Source organism: Macrobrachium rosenbergii, unplaced genomic scaffold (assembly GCF_040412425.1).
Source record: "Macrobrachium rosenbergii isolate ZJJX-2024 unplaced genomic scaffold, ASM4041242v1 171, whole genome shotgun sequence".
NCBI classification, from domain to species: Eukaryota; Metazoa; Arthropoda; class Malacostraca; order Decapoda; family Palaemonidae; genus Macrobrachium; species Macrobrachium rosenbergii.
In genome coordinates this window covers 1,321,682-1,335,504 of record NW_027100729.1, presented here as the reverse complement: position 1 = coordinate 1,335,504, position 13,823 = coordinate 1,321,682, and the positions used below count along the sequence as shown (strand labels likewise).

Genomic DNA, 13,823 nt, shown 5'->3' with positions numbered 1-13,823 from the left:
TGTAGAACAAACCATGAGCCTCATTGGGCAGAAGACTGAAGGGACAATGTGTCTGATGCAGGCCCGCATGCCCTCGCAGCTGGTGAAATCCATCTAAGACGACAGCCTTCCATATCAATGGGACATTATGGATCACAGTCAGCAACTCACTACACAGCAGCCTCTCTACCGAATCATATCAATGGGGGCCATCTCTTCAGCTATTTAGTAAAGCAGGGCAATAAAAATACAAGTGAGCTAATACCAGCTCGACCAAGCTTCAACCTGTTAGTAATATGAGATGAAAGAGAGAGATTTGCACTTTTTCAAATCAACCATAAAACAACAAACACAAATAACACTTCAAACAGATTATTTCAGTTTCGATTGTTGTCAACTGCCGATACGCACATATAGCATCTTCAGTCACTCCAGATAAACACGAGTTACATCTCCGTATGTAGAGTTCACACAGCATCGAGATCAAGACTGCGGAAAGTTGCATAGTGCAGCGATGCTCCTCACCACGAGCACATCTCCAGAGCGAAAATGTTCTTCACACAGCACGAGCCTCTTGATCACCACGAAGAACGCCCGCATTGGAAATTGTTTCGAAGCGATCCCGACAGAACACCGTTATCTCGCGCCGTTTTCTGAGCCGTTTCTTCTCTCCAACAACGCGATTGCAGCGTGTCTCAGCCTCTCGTCCCGAAAGATCGAGAGCCTCTTCGACAAAATTTCCAGGCCAGCAGCCTGCCGGTTCATTTCGCTGGGCAGAGAGAGGCCGAAAGCGAGCAGATTGCAGAGCCCACAGAACCTTTCTAAGGCCGTAGTTTACTCTTTTGGCAGAAGCAAGAGCCGAAAGAAACAGCTTATATTTTTCAAGTCAGTCCCGAATTCAGGCAGATCGAGAGTGCTCAACTTATTAGACATCAAAACTTCAGGACCACGCCCAAATTTCAGCTGGAATTAGGAGCAAAGCCGTACATCTTATATGTCGTGAAGGTCTTTTATTACCCGAGATGTCTTCGTGTCGAAATTTCATAACGAAACGGCCAGCACACTGGAGCAGTGAAATAAATCTCCATTACAGGCTGGAAGAGAAATTTTCAGACGCCCAAGACCATCTCCTGGTGCTTCCACTGGACAGAGGCGCAAGCGCAGAAAGACTAGCCTCTGGCGATAGCCTTAGCAGCCTTGTGCGGTAACTCGCTTCACCAGTTCTTTCGACAGTTCGAAGGGCAGCAGACGAGCGAGATTTTCGCAAATCTGTCGGCGGGGCTGTTTGAGAAGATCGCCTCGAGCAGGAGCGTACCGGGAAAATCCATCAATCCATTCCAGTACCTTCGTGTCTTTCGATGGCCAAAGAGCGCCTTCGACGCACCGAATTTCTCATTACCTCCTGCCAGTCAATGTTTCCAGACCGTCGAGTAGCGCCGTTCCAGGCCACTCAAACCGAGACGAGCAGCAGTTCTCCAACCTTCACTACCGGGTTACAATCTATGAGGTTCACCGCGGGAAGAACTCGATCTTTTCGCCGAGCAGCCATCACATTCTTCGAATATCGAGGAGAACGACAAAGCCAACAGAGGCAATGCACAGAGAGGCCCTTCCGTTTCCGATAGGCTAACAGGTTAGCCGGAGTTGGGATTGAACTATTGATCTTGATGCGCCGAATCTGAAAGAGCTGGTAGCCATTCACCTAGCTTTTCCAGATTCGGAATCCTGGTCAAGGGATCAGTAGTTCTAGTCAACTCCGATAACACCACAGCCCTGGCTTATATCAGGAAGCAGGGGAGGACACATTCCTTCTCCTGTACATTAAGCAAGGAACCTTCTGTTGTGGGCGGGGAGAGAACATCGCTTCTCTCACCAGATTTGTTCAGGAGAAAGGAATGTGAGGGCTTGATCTGCTCAGCAGAAAAGATCAAGTTCTTCCCACGGAGTGTCTCCTTTCATCAGAGGTTTATAAAGGCTATGGTTCCGTGGGGGAGACCTCATAGACCTCTTCGTTAACCCATTGGAACAAGAGGTTGGAGAACTACTGCCCTCAATCTCGACCCCAGAGCAGTAGCTATAGACGGCCTTCTTCCTAGATTGGAACGGTCTAGACGGGCTACGCTCCCCGCTCAAGATAATAGAGGTAATCAGGAGTTCAGTTCAACAGAGGCACCAAGCTCACTCCCGGGATCGCTCCTTTGGCCATCCAGAGACTGGTTCATGAGGTACTGAATGGATGATAGATTTTCCCAGGTCGCCTCCCTCAGGAGCGCATCTTCTCAAACAGCCCCACTTCGACAGATTTCACAAGAATCTTTCCGCCTAAACCTAACTGCCTCAGACTGTCAAGGACTGGTTAGAGCTTAAGGGGATTTCTTTCATTAAGGGCTGCATAATATCGCCAGAGCTAGAAGATTCTACCTTGCGCCTCATCAAATGTAAGTGGGAAGTCTTTCGGAGATGGTGCCGATTCAAGAAAATTTCTTCCAGTACCTCTGTAATGGAGACGCGGATTTCCTTTCTTACCTAAGGAGCAATGTAACCTGGCCGTTTCCACCATAAAGGGGTATAGGAGCATGCTGTCTTCAGTCTTTCGACACAGAGGTCTGAACATCTCGGATAATAAAGACCTTCACGACCTTATAAGGTCTTTTGAAACTTCAAAAATAAGTCCCTAGACTCTCCTTAGCTGGAATTTGGACGTGGTCCTAAAGTTTTTGATGTTCAGCAAGTTTGAGCCTCCGATCTGCTCCTGTTCAGGATTTCCACCAGAAAATCGCTGTTTCTTTTTCTCGCTCTTGCTTCTGCCAAAAGAGGAGCGAATTACAAGCCTTAGAATGTTCTGGGAGCTTTAAGAAGGACTCTGCAATCTGCTCCTTCAGCCTCTTCTTAGCAAAGAATGAGAACTTTCAAAACCTTTGGCCTAGGAGTTTTGAGGTCAAAGGATTCTCCGATTTTTCAGGACAGGAGTTGGAACACACACTCTGTCCAGTAAGAAGCCTTAAACATTATTTGGAGAGAAAGAAACAGCTCAGAGGCAACACCGAAAGTCTTTGGTGTTCTGTCAAGGATCCTTCAAGAGCAATTTCCAAGAATGCCCAGGCTTTCTTCTGCAGACACATTAAGAGACATCAGTAAAAAGAGCAGAATGCTTGCATCTGCAGAAATACCCAACGTACAGAGGTAATAGCACATCAGTTTCATAAACTTACTAATCTATTATTGCACTACACACCTGGAGATGTAATCATTATTTCATTATTTGAGAGATGTTCGCAGACATATGAGAAGTGCTTCTAGGAGCTTACGTATCCGCGGATTCGAAATGGGTCAAGGAGCTAGCTAATCCTATTTAATTTAGTGTTATTTTTAATTGTTTGTTGTGTTTTATGGTTGGCTGAAAAGAGTGTTGCAGGCCCTCTCTCTTTTCATCTCATATTACTAACAAGGTTAGGCTTGGTCAGGTGGTCGGTTTTAAGAAACGCCTTTTGTATTTTTATTACCTAGCTCTGTCATGTAAGAGGGATAGCCCCCATTGATATGATTCAGGTAGAGGGCTCTGTCTTGTAAGTGGGTTAATCCCCTTTGACATGATCCATAACAGGCTCTGTCATGTAAGTGGGTTTTATCCCCATTGATATGATCCAGAAGGGTTGCCGTCTTAGGTCACTTCCGCTGAAGCTCTTGAGGCATGCAGACTCATAGACAGTATCCATGAAGTCTTCTGCCCAATCAGGTAAGAACCATGGTTTTTGTTTATTCCTACAACATATGTTGTTTTCCCGTTTTTTAGTTCTTAGCTGTCTCTTGCCCTCCTCCAAGGGTGCCAATCAGCTAAGTATATATCTGACGGGTAAGTTTCATGTACAAAAATGATATTTTTATGATAAAATAAAGTTTTGTACATACTTACCCGGCAGATATATACGATTAATGGCCCGCCCAGCCTCCCCTCAGGAGACAGGTGGAAGAGAAAATCTGACATGAAAACGGGAATGTTCTTATTCGCCACTCATAGCGCGGAATGGTAGATCACCTGACCTACCTGTCGCTGCAGGTGTCACAAATTTGAATTTCTGTCGGGAACGTCGGAGACTATAGCTAAGTATATATCTGCCGGGTAAGTATGTACAAAACTTTATTTTATCATAAAAATATCATTTTTGATATTATATATACTTTTACCATATCCACATCTTTTACTCATTTCAGCTGATTTTTTGAAGATGGTCCCAAATTAGTACTGCAACATTAAAATAAAAGAGTTGAAAATAAGCTTTGAATGTTCCTCATCCTAAAATCCATTAGTGTACTGAGATTGCCAGTCTGTCTGCCCCAGTTAAGACAACACTAAACACTTCCTCATTACAGAAGGTGTTTTGTGGTTACCCGAAGTTTGCCCTCCTGCATCAGGGTGGCATTCCACTGTGATATAGCAAGTTGTCATTGCCTGTGATTCTAACTTTTCTTTGAATGAATACTGATCTGGGAACTGTACTGGGAGTGACTGATCTGTAGTACAAGGTTGTGAAGACTATCATTTTAATAATCCAGTGTGTATCACACAGCTCATCTTTCATATATTCACACTTTATTGAATGTTTTGCATGTGACTGAGTGAGTGAGTGAGTGAGTGAGTGAGGGTATTTGTAGGTAAATACATATATGATACATATTGAAGAGCTACGCATCAAGATGACTGATGATGCCAGTGGTTTCATTCTGAGGCATTTCCCCTGTGGTTCATCTTGCAACATTTAGAGTTTTTTTTTAGTGTGTTATTGTTGAAATGTTTGTATGGTTTTGTATATGCCATTGTTTTCCTCAGGTGATTTTATGCAGAAGGGAAGTCTTCCTCAGATGATGAGTTTATATCTACTGGAGTAAATTGACTGTAGTATTGCGCTTAGGCCGAGATTATATGTATCTTGAATGTCAGACATTTTTTATTACTTATTTTGCTAGTTACTGGTCTTCAGTCCAGTCAGAGTTCCTTTCTGTTGTGCTGCTCAAGTGTCTCTTCTCTTCCAGGATATCGTCAGATAGACGCACAGAAGATTTTCAAAGGACTACCTGTAGACCACACTCCCACTTGAAGATGCATTTAGCCAAGTATAACAAAACTGTGGCATTGCCAAGAAAATGCCTCATGTCCTGACTGTGGAACTCGACATTTGCAGCTGATGTTTTTGGTTTTCACTTGTCAGAGGTCATTGGAACAGTGTTAGCAATGAGGCAAATACTTTAGCTATCTGCATAGCATTAGTTTTTGTCTTCAATGATCTCAGCCACGTAGCTTCTCCCTGGCTGACCCATTGTTACTGCAAATACAACCATCTGCTTTACCAAACCCTGAATTATTTTGTTTACAAATTTAACACCTGAAGATGTGAGGAGGAGTTTTCAGAGAGGAGGTAAATTGACACCTGTATTTTCACCCTCAAGAGAACTTTTTCAGCTGTGTTCTGTCTTGCTAGTGTTCCATGAGTTTTTTTTTTAATTTGGAAGGTTCATCTCTATCATCTATATAGCTAGGGTCTTCACGTGAAGGTACTTCTTGTTATAAAGATCCAAGTGCTGTTTTTAATTTCATTGTTCATATAGGCCTGTGCCTTCCATTCTGAGGAGTTTTACTGTACCCATGTGTCATTGATAAGTTTTAAGGTTTATTTCTATCATTTAAAACAGCTGAGCCTTTGCACATGACATTCCTTGTTGCTAGTAATCCATGCGTCATTTTTAACCCTCAAGGTTCAGCTTAGCTTTTTAAAATAATAACTTGAAAATGGCTAAAATCTGAGCCATTCCATTCTTTGATAACAACCTAAAACTGGATGAGAGAGTTTCATTGGGAGTTCAGAGGAATTTTGTTTGTAAGTTCAGTTGTTCTTGAGAGAGAGAGAGACCACATGTTCAGTGCTGCTGTTTGAGAGAGCAGAAACACTCTGGACAGCTCTTCCTGAATTGCTGGAATACATCTCTTCCTCTTTGAGAGTCATTCTTACCTTGGCTGTTTATAGTCTGCGAAGTTCACTTTCATGGAACAAGAATGGATGAAAGGCACTTGTTACTTTGTCATCTCTCTGGTAGTGGGAATTTTGGAAGGGTAGTTGGGGTCTCAAACATAAGTGTCTTCCTAAATCCCTTTCAGTTTTGCAATGCGTGAGTGGATGGAGTGTACATGCCGATGTTTGCAGCAGCCAAGACTTTGTAGATGCTGTTTTTAGTTGTGCTGTGCTAGGTAGTGACTATATAACCATGTTGTCAACCCAATAATTTAGCCTTTATGCCATGGCCTTCTCCAGTCTGTGATGTTTTTTTCCGCATTTAATGGCTGCACCTAAACAGAGATAATTAGTTGATTCATTGATTACCATGAAATTAACTGCTTTGTTCTTAGTCCATCCTATCATATTTTTTTTATCAATTTCAGTTCTCAGTTGATGTTGCAGTCCTTGAAGGCTTCGTTCCGCTTTGCTTTGTTTTGTATACTGACTCCTTTATTTTGATTCTCTTGCTTGGGCATTTCCTCGTCGGGCAAACATTGTGGAAAAGGTTATGAGGTGCAGTTGTGTACCACTGTCTGTGGTGACGCTGGTGGGTTGAATCGTACAGGTAGGATCTGAGAACAGTTGCTTTTGATCTTTACAAGTTTTAATTAATGAAGTGACTTCAGTTGAGACACTGGATACCTCACAAAGTTGTTCTATTGAGGATTTTTTTTATATGTAAATGATCAACAATAGATATTTTGTTGGTAGTATTTTTAATGATCTTAGACCTCATCGTTTGAGGCACCTGGATTGCAGAGGAAGTTTACTTGATGTAATTGTTGGTCTAGAATATGAATTGAACAGCATGTATGCAGGTAAGTAATTCAATTCTACTTTGTTGGAGTTCAGGCCTCTCAGTACAAAATGGGAACTGTTACTAGTCTAAATGGAGATGTAGAAAGGAAAAGCAAATGATGTTAGTGTGATCTAAGCTAAACTTGCGCTTAACAAGAATCTCTCTCTCTCTCTCTCTCTCTATTGTTGTACCTTTGACTTACATTTTTTAGCATTGTATTTCTGTCAAAGCTTCCCCATGGGAGAAATTATTTGCTTTCATCAGAATCTGTGTTTGATGAAAAGAATGTAGTTTTAATACCTCTGATGTCTGTTGGTCATAGGATGTCTCAGAGGTGATGGCACTAGTGCCAGCCACATGCTGCTGCAGTCTTCAGTAGTTTTCAAGGATCATGTTGCTACAGTCTTTTGTGGTTTTCTGCCATTGTCGGAGCGTCAATTTCATGTGAATATCCTGCAGCCTCCCATGGAGGTTATCTGCTGAAGAAAGACACTGATGGTTTCCCTGTTTCTGAGAATGGTTGCCACAAGGTGTGTGCTCTTTCCCTTTTTTCTTAACCTTTTAACTTTTGACAAACTTTCATTAGCAAAATGATTGATGCCACATCAGCCTCTCAGTGCAATATACATCAGTTTTTTTCAAACTGCCAAACATGACTGATCAAGCTCAAGTATTTCTGATGTTAGGGCATATAAATGATATTGATTTGTATCTCCAGATCATCTACCTATTTTGTTTATTAATTGATTACCATATATTTTTATTTGCTAATTTTGTTTATTAATTGATTACTGTATTGATTTGCTTTATTTCAATTTGTTTTTATTTCCATACTCATTCTTATCAGTGTATCTTTTAACTACGTAGAGTAAATGAAAATTTTTTAGAGTATTTGATAAAGAAAATATTTGACCAGTAAATTTTATGATAACATGGTGTTAATAGTAATTTAAATGGAATACAGAATGAACAGGATTGAGTAATTGTTTAATTATATTGCCTAACTTAAAATTTCTGTTGAAGGACAACAAAGACTAGATTTAACCTGACACGAGTGTTCTTCCAGCCTCTGCTGAAGGACGACGAGGATTAGACTAAAGGAGACGTGAGTGTTCTTCCTCCAGCCACTGCTGGAGATTGAGGACTGGATGACCTGATTTGGGTGTTCTTCCAGCCACTGCTGAAGAACAACGAGGACCAGATTTCACCCGACTTGAGGGTTCTTCTACCCACAGCCATAGAACAAAGAGATTGAGTGTTTATCTACCCACAGCTGAAGAACAAGGGGATTAGTCTTAACTTGATGGAAGTGTTCTTCCAGCCACTGCTGAAGAGTGACATGAACTTGGGAACTTGCCTTAACCTGACTTGCATGATGTGTGTGTTCTTCGACCCATTGCTTAAAAATGGCTGGAACTTGACTTAACTCATGTAACTGTCCATCCTGGGTTATTTCTAAGGGTGACTCATACTAGACTTGACTGCAAACAACAGGCAACAAACCACAACCTACAGTTTTCCTACAAAGCAGCTGGAAGAGTTAGCAGCAGCATCTGTTATAATCACATGCCAACAGTGACTGTTCATGCTTGCTATCAAGTCATACTGAAATAATATCACATTCAAGACAGGAAAGATTGAAGAACACTGAAAGTTAGAAAATATCTCATCCTCATAACAGAGCAGAGACTAAAGCACACACAATGTAAACAGCGGAACATTGTTGAAGAAGGAAGGCAACACGTCAATCTAACGTTATTACTGTGGAGGGAAACTCACATCAAGATCAGTCTCCCACTCATCATTGTGCAGCTTTGGAAGAGCAATTACACATCATTTACATTACTATTTACATTGTGTATCAGTCTCCCACTCATCATTTTGCAGCTTTGGAAGAGCAATTACACATCATTTACATTACTATTTACATTGTGTATTTTAATCTCTGTTATAGATGATGACAAGGTTTTTCTTGACTCGAGCGTTCTTCCAATCTTTCCTGACTTGAATGATGTTTATTAAAAGTATTTGACTTGATAACTTACCAACATGAACAGTCACTGTTGAAGAATGATGATTGTAACAGATACTAATGTCCTTCGAGCTGCTGCAGAAGGAAAATTGTAAGTTGTTGCCTGATGTTTGCAGTCATTTATTGTCTCTGATACTGGTTTCCTTGTTCTAGGTGATGGTTATAGGTTGAAATTTAACCAGGTGTTGTAGCCAGCTCACTCCCTCACAGCAACACATCTTGAAGTTTGAGGGGGTCGGTATCCACGAAGAGGCATCAGGCAAGCTGTAGGTGGAAACTTAGTTATTCTTTCTCATTTTTAATCTACTTTGGTACTTATAGAAGTTTTTGCAGGTGAAATTTTGTGTAGTTCTTGTTTATTTCACTTATTAGTTGAAATATTACCAAGTGATTTCAAGTTGATGAATATGTATTCCATGTTACAGAAAATTTTTTACAGTAAATTGTAATGATTATTTTCTGAAATAATAAAGTAGGGCTGAAGTATTTTTTACATAAAAACTTGCTAAATTTGGCTTTTTAATTTTACTGGAACAAAAAAGGTCATTGGTTTGAGGTTAAAAAAATTATCCAAACAAAATTCATGAAATAATTGAAATTAAATGTCTGTTAACACCCTGTTTCCTGATTTAAACATTTGCTAATGTGCTATTTTAGTTTCATTTGCTCCCCCATTTCACTGTCTGCCTAAAAAAATTCATTCACGGCCAGTTTCCTGAAAGAGGTCAAAGGAACCTACTATATGCAGGCTATAAGAAGACATAAGGAAAAAAATATTTTGACAGCTGAAATTATTACTGGACTATATTTTCAAACTATTTATACAACAGACATTCATTTATCGAAGAAAGACTGTCACTGCTGACTACTATTATAGAAATTGTTTCAATATATTGAAAGTGTACAAGAAAAGAAAGATCAATATTGCTCTAGTATTGAGGGAAGGAAGACTTTTCTGAATTTGTAATAAAATCTACACTTCAGTTAATTTTTATAATTAAGCTGAATACATCACAAGTTAGGACTGAAATATTCAGTGTGAAACATGACCCTGTGCTAAAATAAGACTTGTGAAAATGGTGAATTTGTGCAAACATTGAATAATTCTTCTATTCCTCTTTAAAAAACTTCCCAATGAAAGTTAACCTCAGCATTTGGAATAAAACTGATGACTAAGTTTGAAGTGACACTGAGAACTCTCAAAGTTAACTGCTTTGAAATGATTTTTTGAACAAATTGAAGATAACTGGTTTGAAGTTATATTAATTAGCCACAAAATCTTATGAAAGAAGAACGGTAACTACCAAATGTCTATTAATGACTTTAAATAAAAATATTCCTTGCATACTTAGCTGATCACAGGTATCCTGTAACACACAGGATGAAAGAAACAAGTTTCTTGCACAAATAGTATTTGTATAAACCTATTAAAAGTGCTGCAGCCTACTTTCAGTCTCATTGCTGGGCAATCTGCATCACCTGTCTATCATATTTGGGAGCAGCTACCTTTCTCTCATATTGTAACACATTCTAAGATTATGACAATGACTGTAGACTTCTACAAACAAGGAAACTGGATGAAGAAACAGCTACACTCTTTGTTTGTAAAGAAGTTGAGGAAATAATTTCACAGATACTTATATATAGGTTAGAGACCCATTTCACTTGAAGCCTACACAGTTCATCTTGCCATAACCTAACTTAAATTGGGACAACCCATGTTGATCAGATTATTCTTCCCCAGAACACCCACCACCCCTGACTAATACATCCTTTCCTACTTATTCAACTCTCAAACCATCTACTATTCAGTCCTAGCTTGGTTCAGGAAGGATTCTCCATGCCCTGGATCCTTAACAACACATCCTAGGGTCCTTTCTCTATCCTAAGATGGATAAGGTGCTTTACCTTTGAGCCACATTTGTGTCATTCATCCTAGGCTGGGGTTGACCTTACCTTGGGATATTGAATACCAATACTTAGCAAAATTTTCCCTTACCTTAAATTAAATTAGTGAGGCTGAAGATTGATAGTGCCAGGGGTCATCTTGCATCTGTGAAAGGTCTGGAGGAGGGCTGAGATGGCTGGGCAGTTCTGATGAATAGTAGTGCTGCTGGGTCCTAACTGAAGATCTTGGAGTGGAGATTCACTTGGCTATATGTAGGCTATTCCCAAACTTGCTGTGTGTGTTCCATAAAGTCACTTTAGATTGAGAATCATCCTGAAATGATTCAACTTTTGAATATCTGATATCCTCATTGGTGAAAGATAATGGTTTACGAGTGACACACTTGATGATCCATCAGATGAACGCTTACAATTCTCAAGGTATATCAGCAGGTGCTCAAAATACCCAGGAAGCCAGATATCATCTCAGAATGGTTGTGTCATTTTGATTTTTAGACTGCAACAACCCCAAGATTTAGTTGACAATATTTTGCATTTTATTAGACGGTCCCATTTATGTTGACGACATTCCCTAGTCACAAAATTATGTCATTATATATAATACAATTTCATTTTTCTGAGAAAACATTTTGACACAAAGGTTTTATATATCTGATTCTCATTGACTACAGTCATATGGGGTACAGCTACAGCAAAGATATATTTTGAGTAGTAGTAACTGGTCTTTGTGAGGAGGTATAAAGCCTACACAACCATTTTGCTGCAAGTCCCATTATACACATCATCTCTATCGCAACTTCCTGACTGGGAACTCTCTGAGATAATAATAATAAAACCAAGAGCTAATTACCTCTTCACTGCATGCACAAGTACCAAATAACTTCACAGGTATTGAAAATAAAATAGAAATTTCAATGTATTTTTAGCAACAGTAAAGACAGTCTGTGCTGTCCACTGCAGAGTACTGAAATTTACTGAAAATTTTGCTAAAATTCCATAAGTATCACTTACCACTATATTTGGTCAATACATTGCTCATTGTCATTACACAGGGTATAATGAATAAGTAACATTCTGTCAGCATACTTTTAAAAATATCCTGAATATGGGATCAAATTAATTAATTCTGACTGTATGCTACTTCCATGATATGAACTGAATACTAAGGCTGTCCTGCCTAGTCATACTCTGATCAGTCTAAACATCAGACCAGAGCCCAGAATGTCTCCTCAAGTCATTCCAGGGCTGAAGAATTTGCCACTAATATATCCTAAACACCTTCATAAATACTATTTGCCACCACATAATAGTACCAAGCAAACCTTTGCATAGCAAAACGTCTACTTCGTAATGGCTACCCTTCTATGCCTGTAGCCATACTTGAAGCTGTAGGCTAATTCTTCAGTCACTCGAAATGTTCACAAGTCCGAAAGCTTCCAAGTTCCCAAGACCACTCTATGTCAACTCCTTTGGGTCTTATTTTGTGGTACTGTAACTGTCGAATTTCATCACTGATTATGAAATATCCTCAGGCAACATCATATTTGAATTTGAAACAAAATCAAGATCACACAAAAATGATTACATTGATTTGCTACCTAAAGAAAGGTTTATCAAATAACTCCACTAATCCATCCTTTCTCCTTCGTAAGAAATAATGAGTTCCAGGTTCCAGCCAAGGCTTGAGAGGTCACTGTGTCCTGGGTTAGGTTTGGTCATTTTGGTATCTACTGACTCTTCTGTAGGTTAAGCTACATTCAATTTGATGCTAACATTGTGCCTACATAGCCACTAAGGCTTTAACCTGTTTATTTTCCCAGTAACTTGTGGTAGTATCTACCACTCATTTTCACAGCTAATGGTACCTACCCAGCTGTGCTTCCTTCTACACACACTGTGTAGCCTGGTTCTTGGGTCTCCCTTGATTCTGCAGAGATTCAAAGTCAAAACTGCTCAACACACACAGAGTTTATCTTGTGGGTACAGAAGTCATCTGATAACAGCTAACACATGAAAAACTTATCAGATCATAATTCCAAGTTAATACACTCCAGATCTGTTTAGGTAGGTCTACAAATGCTTTCCAAATTCATGTGAATAATCCAAAATATTGAAGTACAAAGCATCAAGTGTCCTCCTCCCCAAATTCCCCCAACAAATGTTCACAATATCTTTCCTGGTAATAGTTACAGGTTGATATTACTGTACTGCTGCTTTAAACACTTCTTCAACAAACTGAATCACATTAAAATACATCGACCTCTTTATATTTTCAGTGAATACATAATGTCATGCAAGAATGATACATAACCCTGTTCTATAATGACAATGTGTTCAATTGACAATTCTTAACACAAAACTGCTTACAAATGATTATCCAATAAATCTGTTATAAATTAAGTACTACAATATCTTGAAGGACTACAACCAGATTTCATTGCTGATGTATGAATCTAATATTCAGAACAGATTTTATTTGTTGCTGTAATTTGTAAAGTAGGTGTACAATTAGTCAGTGTTGTCTCTTACTCTTTAAGAGCTGCTATTGGTAATGTTACATGTAGTACCATCAAACACACAAGCACTCCCAAAATCTTGATGCTGCTCAAAACTGACGAAGGAAGGAAGGAGGGTTCTTCTGAGGGAGAATCTGAAATCCAAGAATGCAACAGAGTTAGGAAACATAATGCCACAACTGAAGCAAAATGACATTTATATAATAAAATGAAGTTTTCATAATAAAACTAATATTGTAATACTTACCTGAACACCTGAATTAGCCTGGTCACCTACCAGCCCGAACTATATCCCCATAACTCATTACCCATTAGTGGGTAATTAACTGTCAGCGTTACAACGCTTACTGGAAAATCTTGTCAAATGAGTTACCTAGCGCATCGTTGGCAATGCTGCTGCAAGTCCCGGCAGTGTATGGCGAGATCCCACAGTGCGTTATCCACTATTCAAATTGAAGTGGGGAGGAAGGTGGGAATCATTCAGGTGTTCAGGTAGAGGTATTACAATATTAGTTTTATTATGAAAACTTCATACTGCA

At 39.5% G+C, this 13,823-nt stretch overlaps 2 long non-coding RNA genes across 2 annotated transcripts in view; one reads left to right on the top strand and one right to left on the bottom strand.

The window, feature by feature from the left end:
* The first annotated feature begins 5,007 nt into the window (after nt 1-5,007).
* LOC136838202 (uncharacterized) lies at nt 5,008-8,185 on the top strand. The gene is made up of 2 exons (XR_010852895.1): nt 5,008-5,188; nt 7,895-8,185. It is a non-coding gene; the product is annotated as an uncharacterized lncRNA (long non-coding RNA).
* Nucleotides 8,186-12,958: 4,773 nt separating this feature from the next.
* Nucleotides 12,959-13,823, bottom strand: part of LOC136838198 (uncharacterized) — a 35,524-nt gene continuing 34,659 nt past the window's right edge. The window contains exon 3 of the long non-coding RNA XR_010852892.1: nt 12,959-13,418. This is a non-coding gene — a long non-coding RNA (uncharacterized lncRNA). The remainder of the gene's footprint in view (nt 13,419-13,823) is intronic.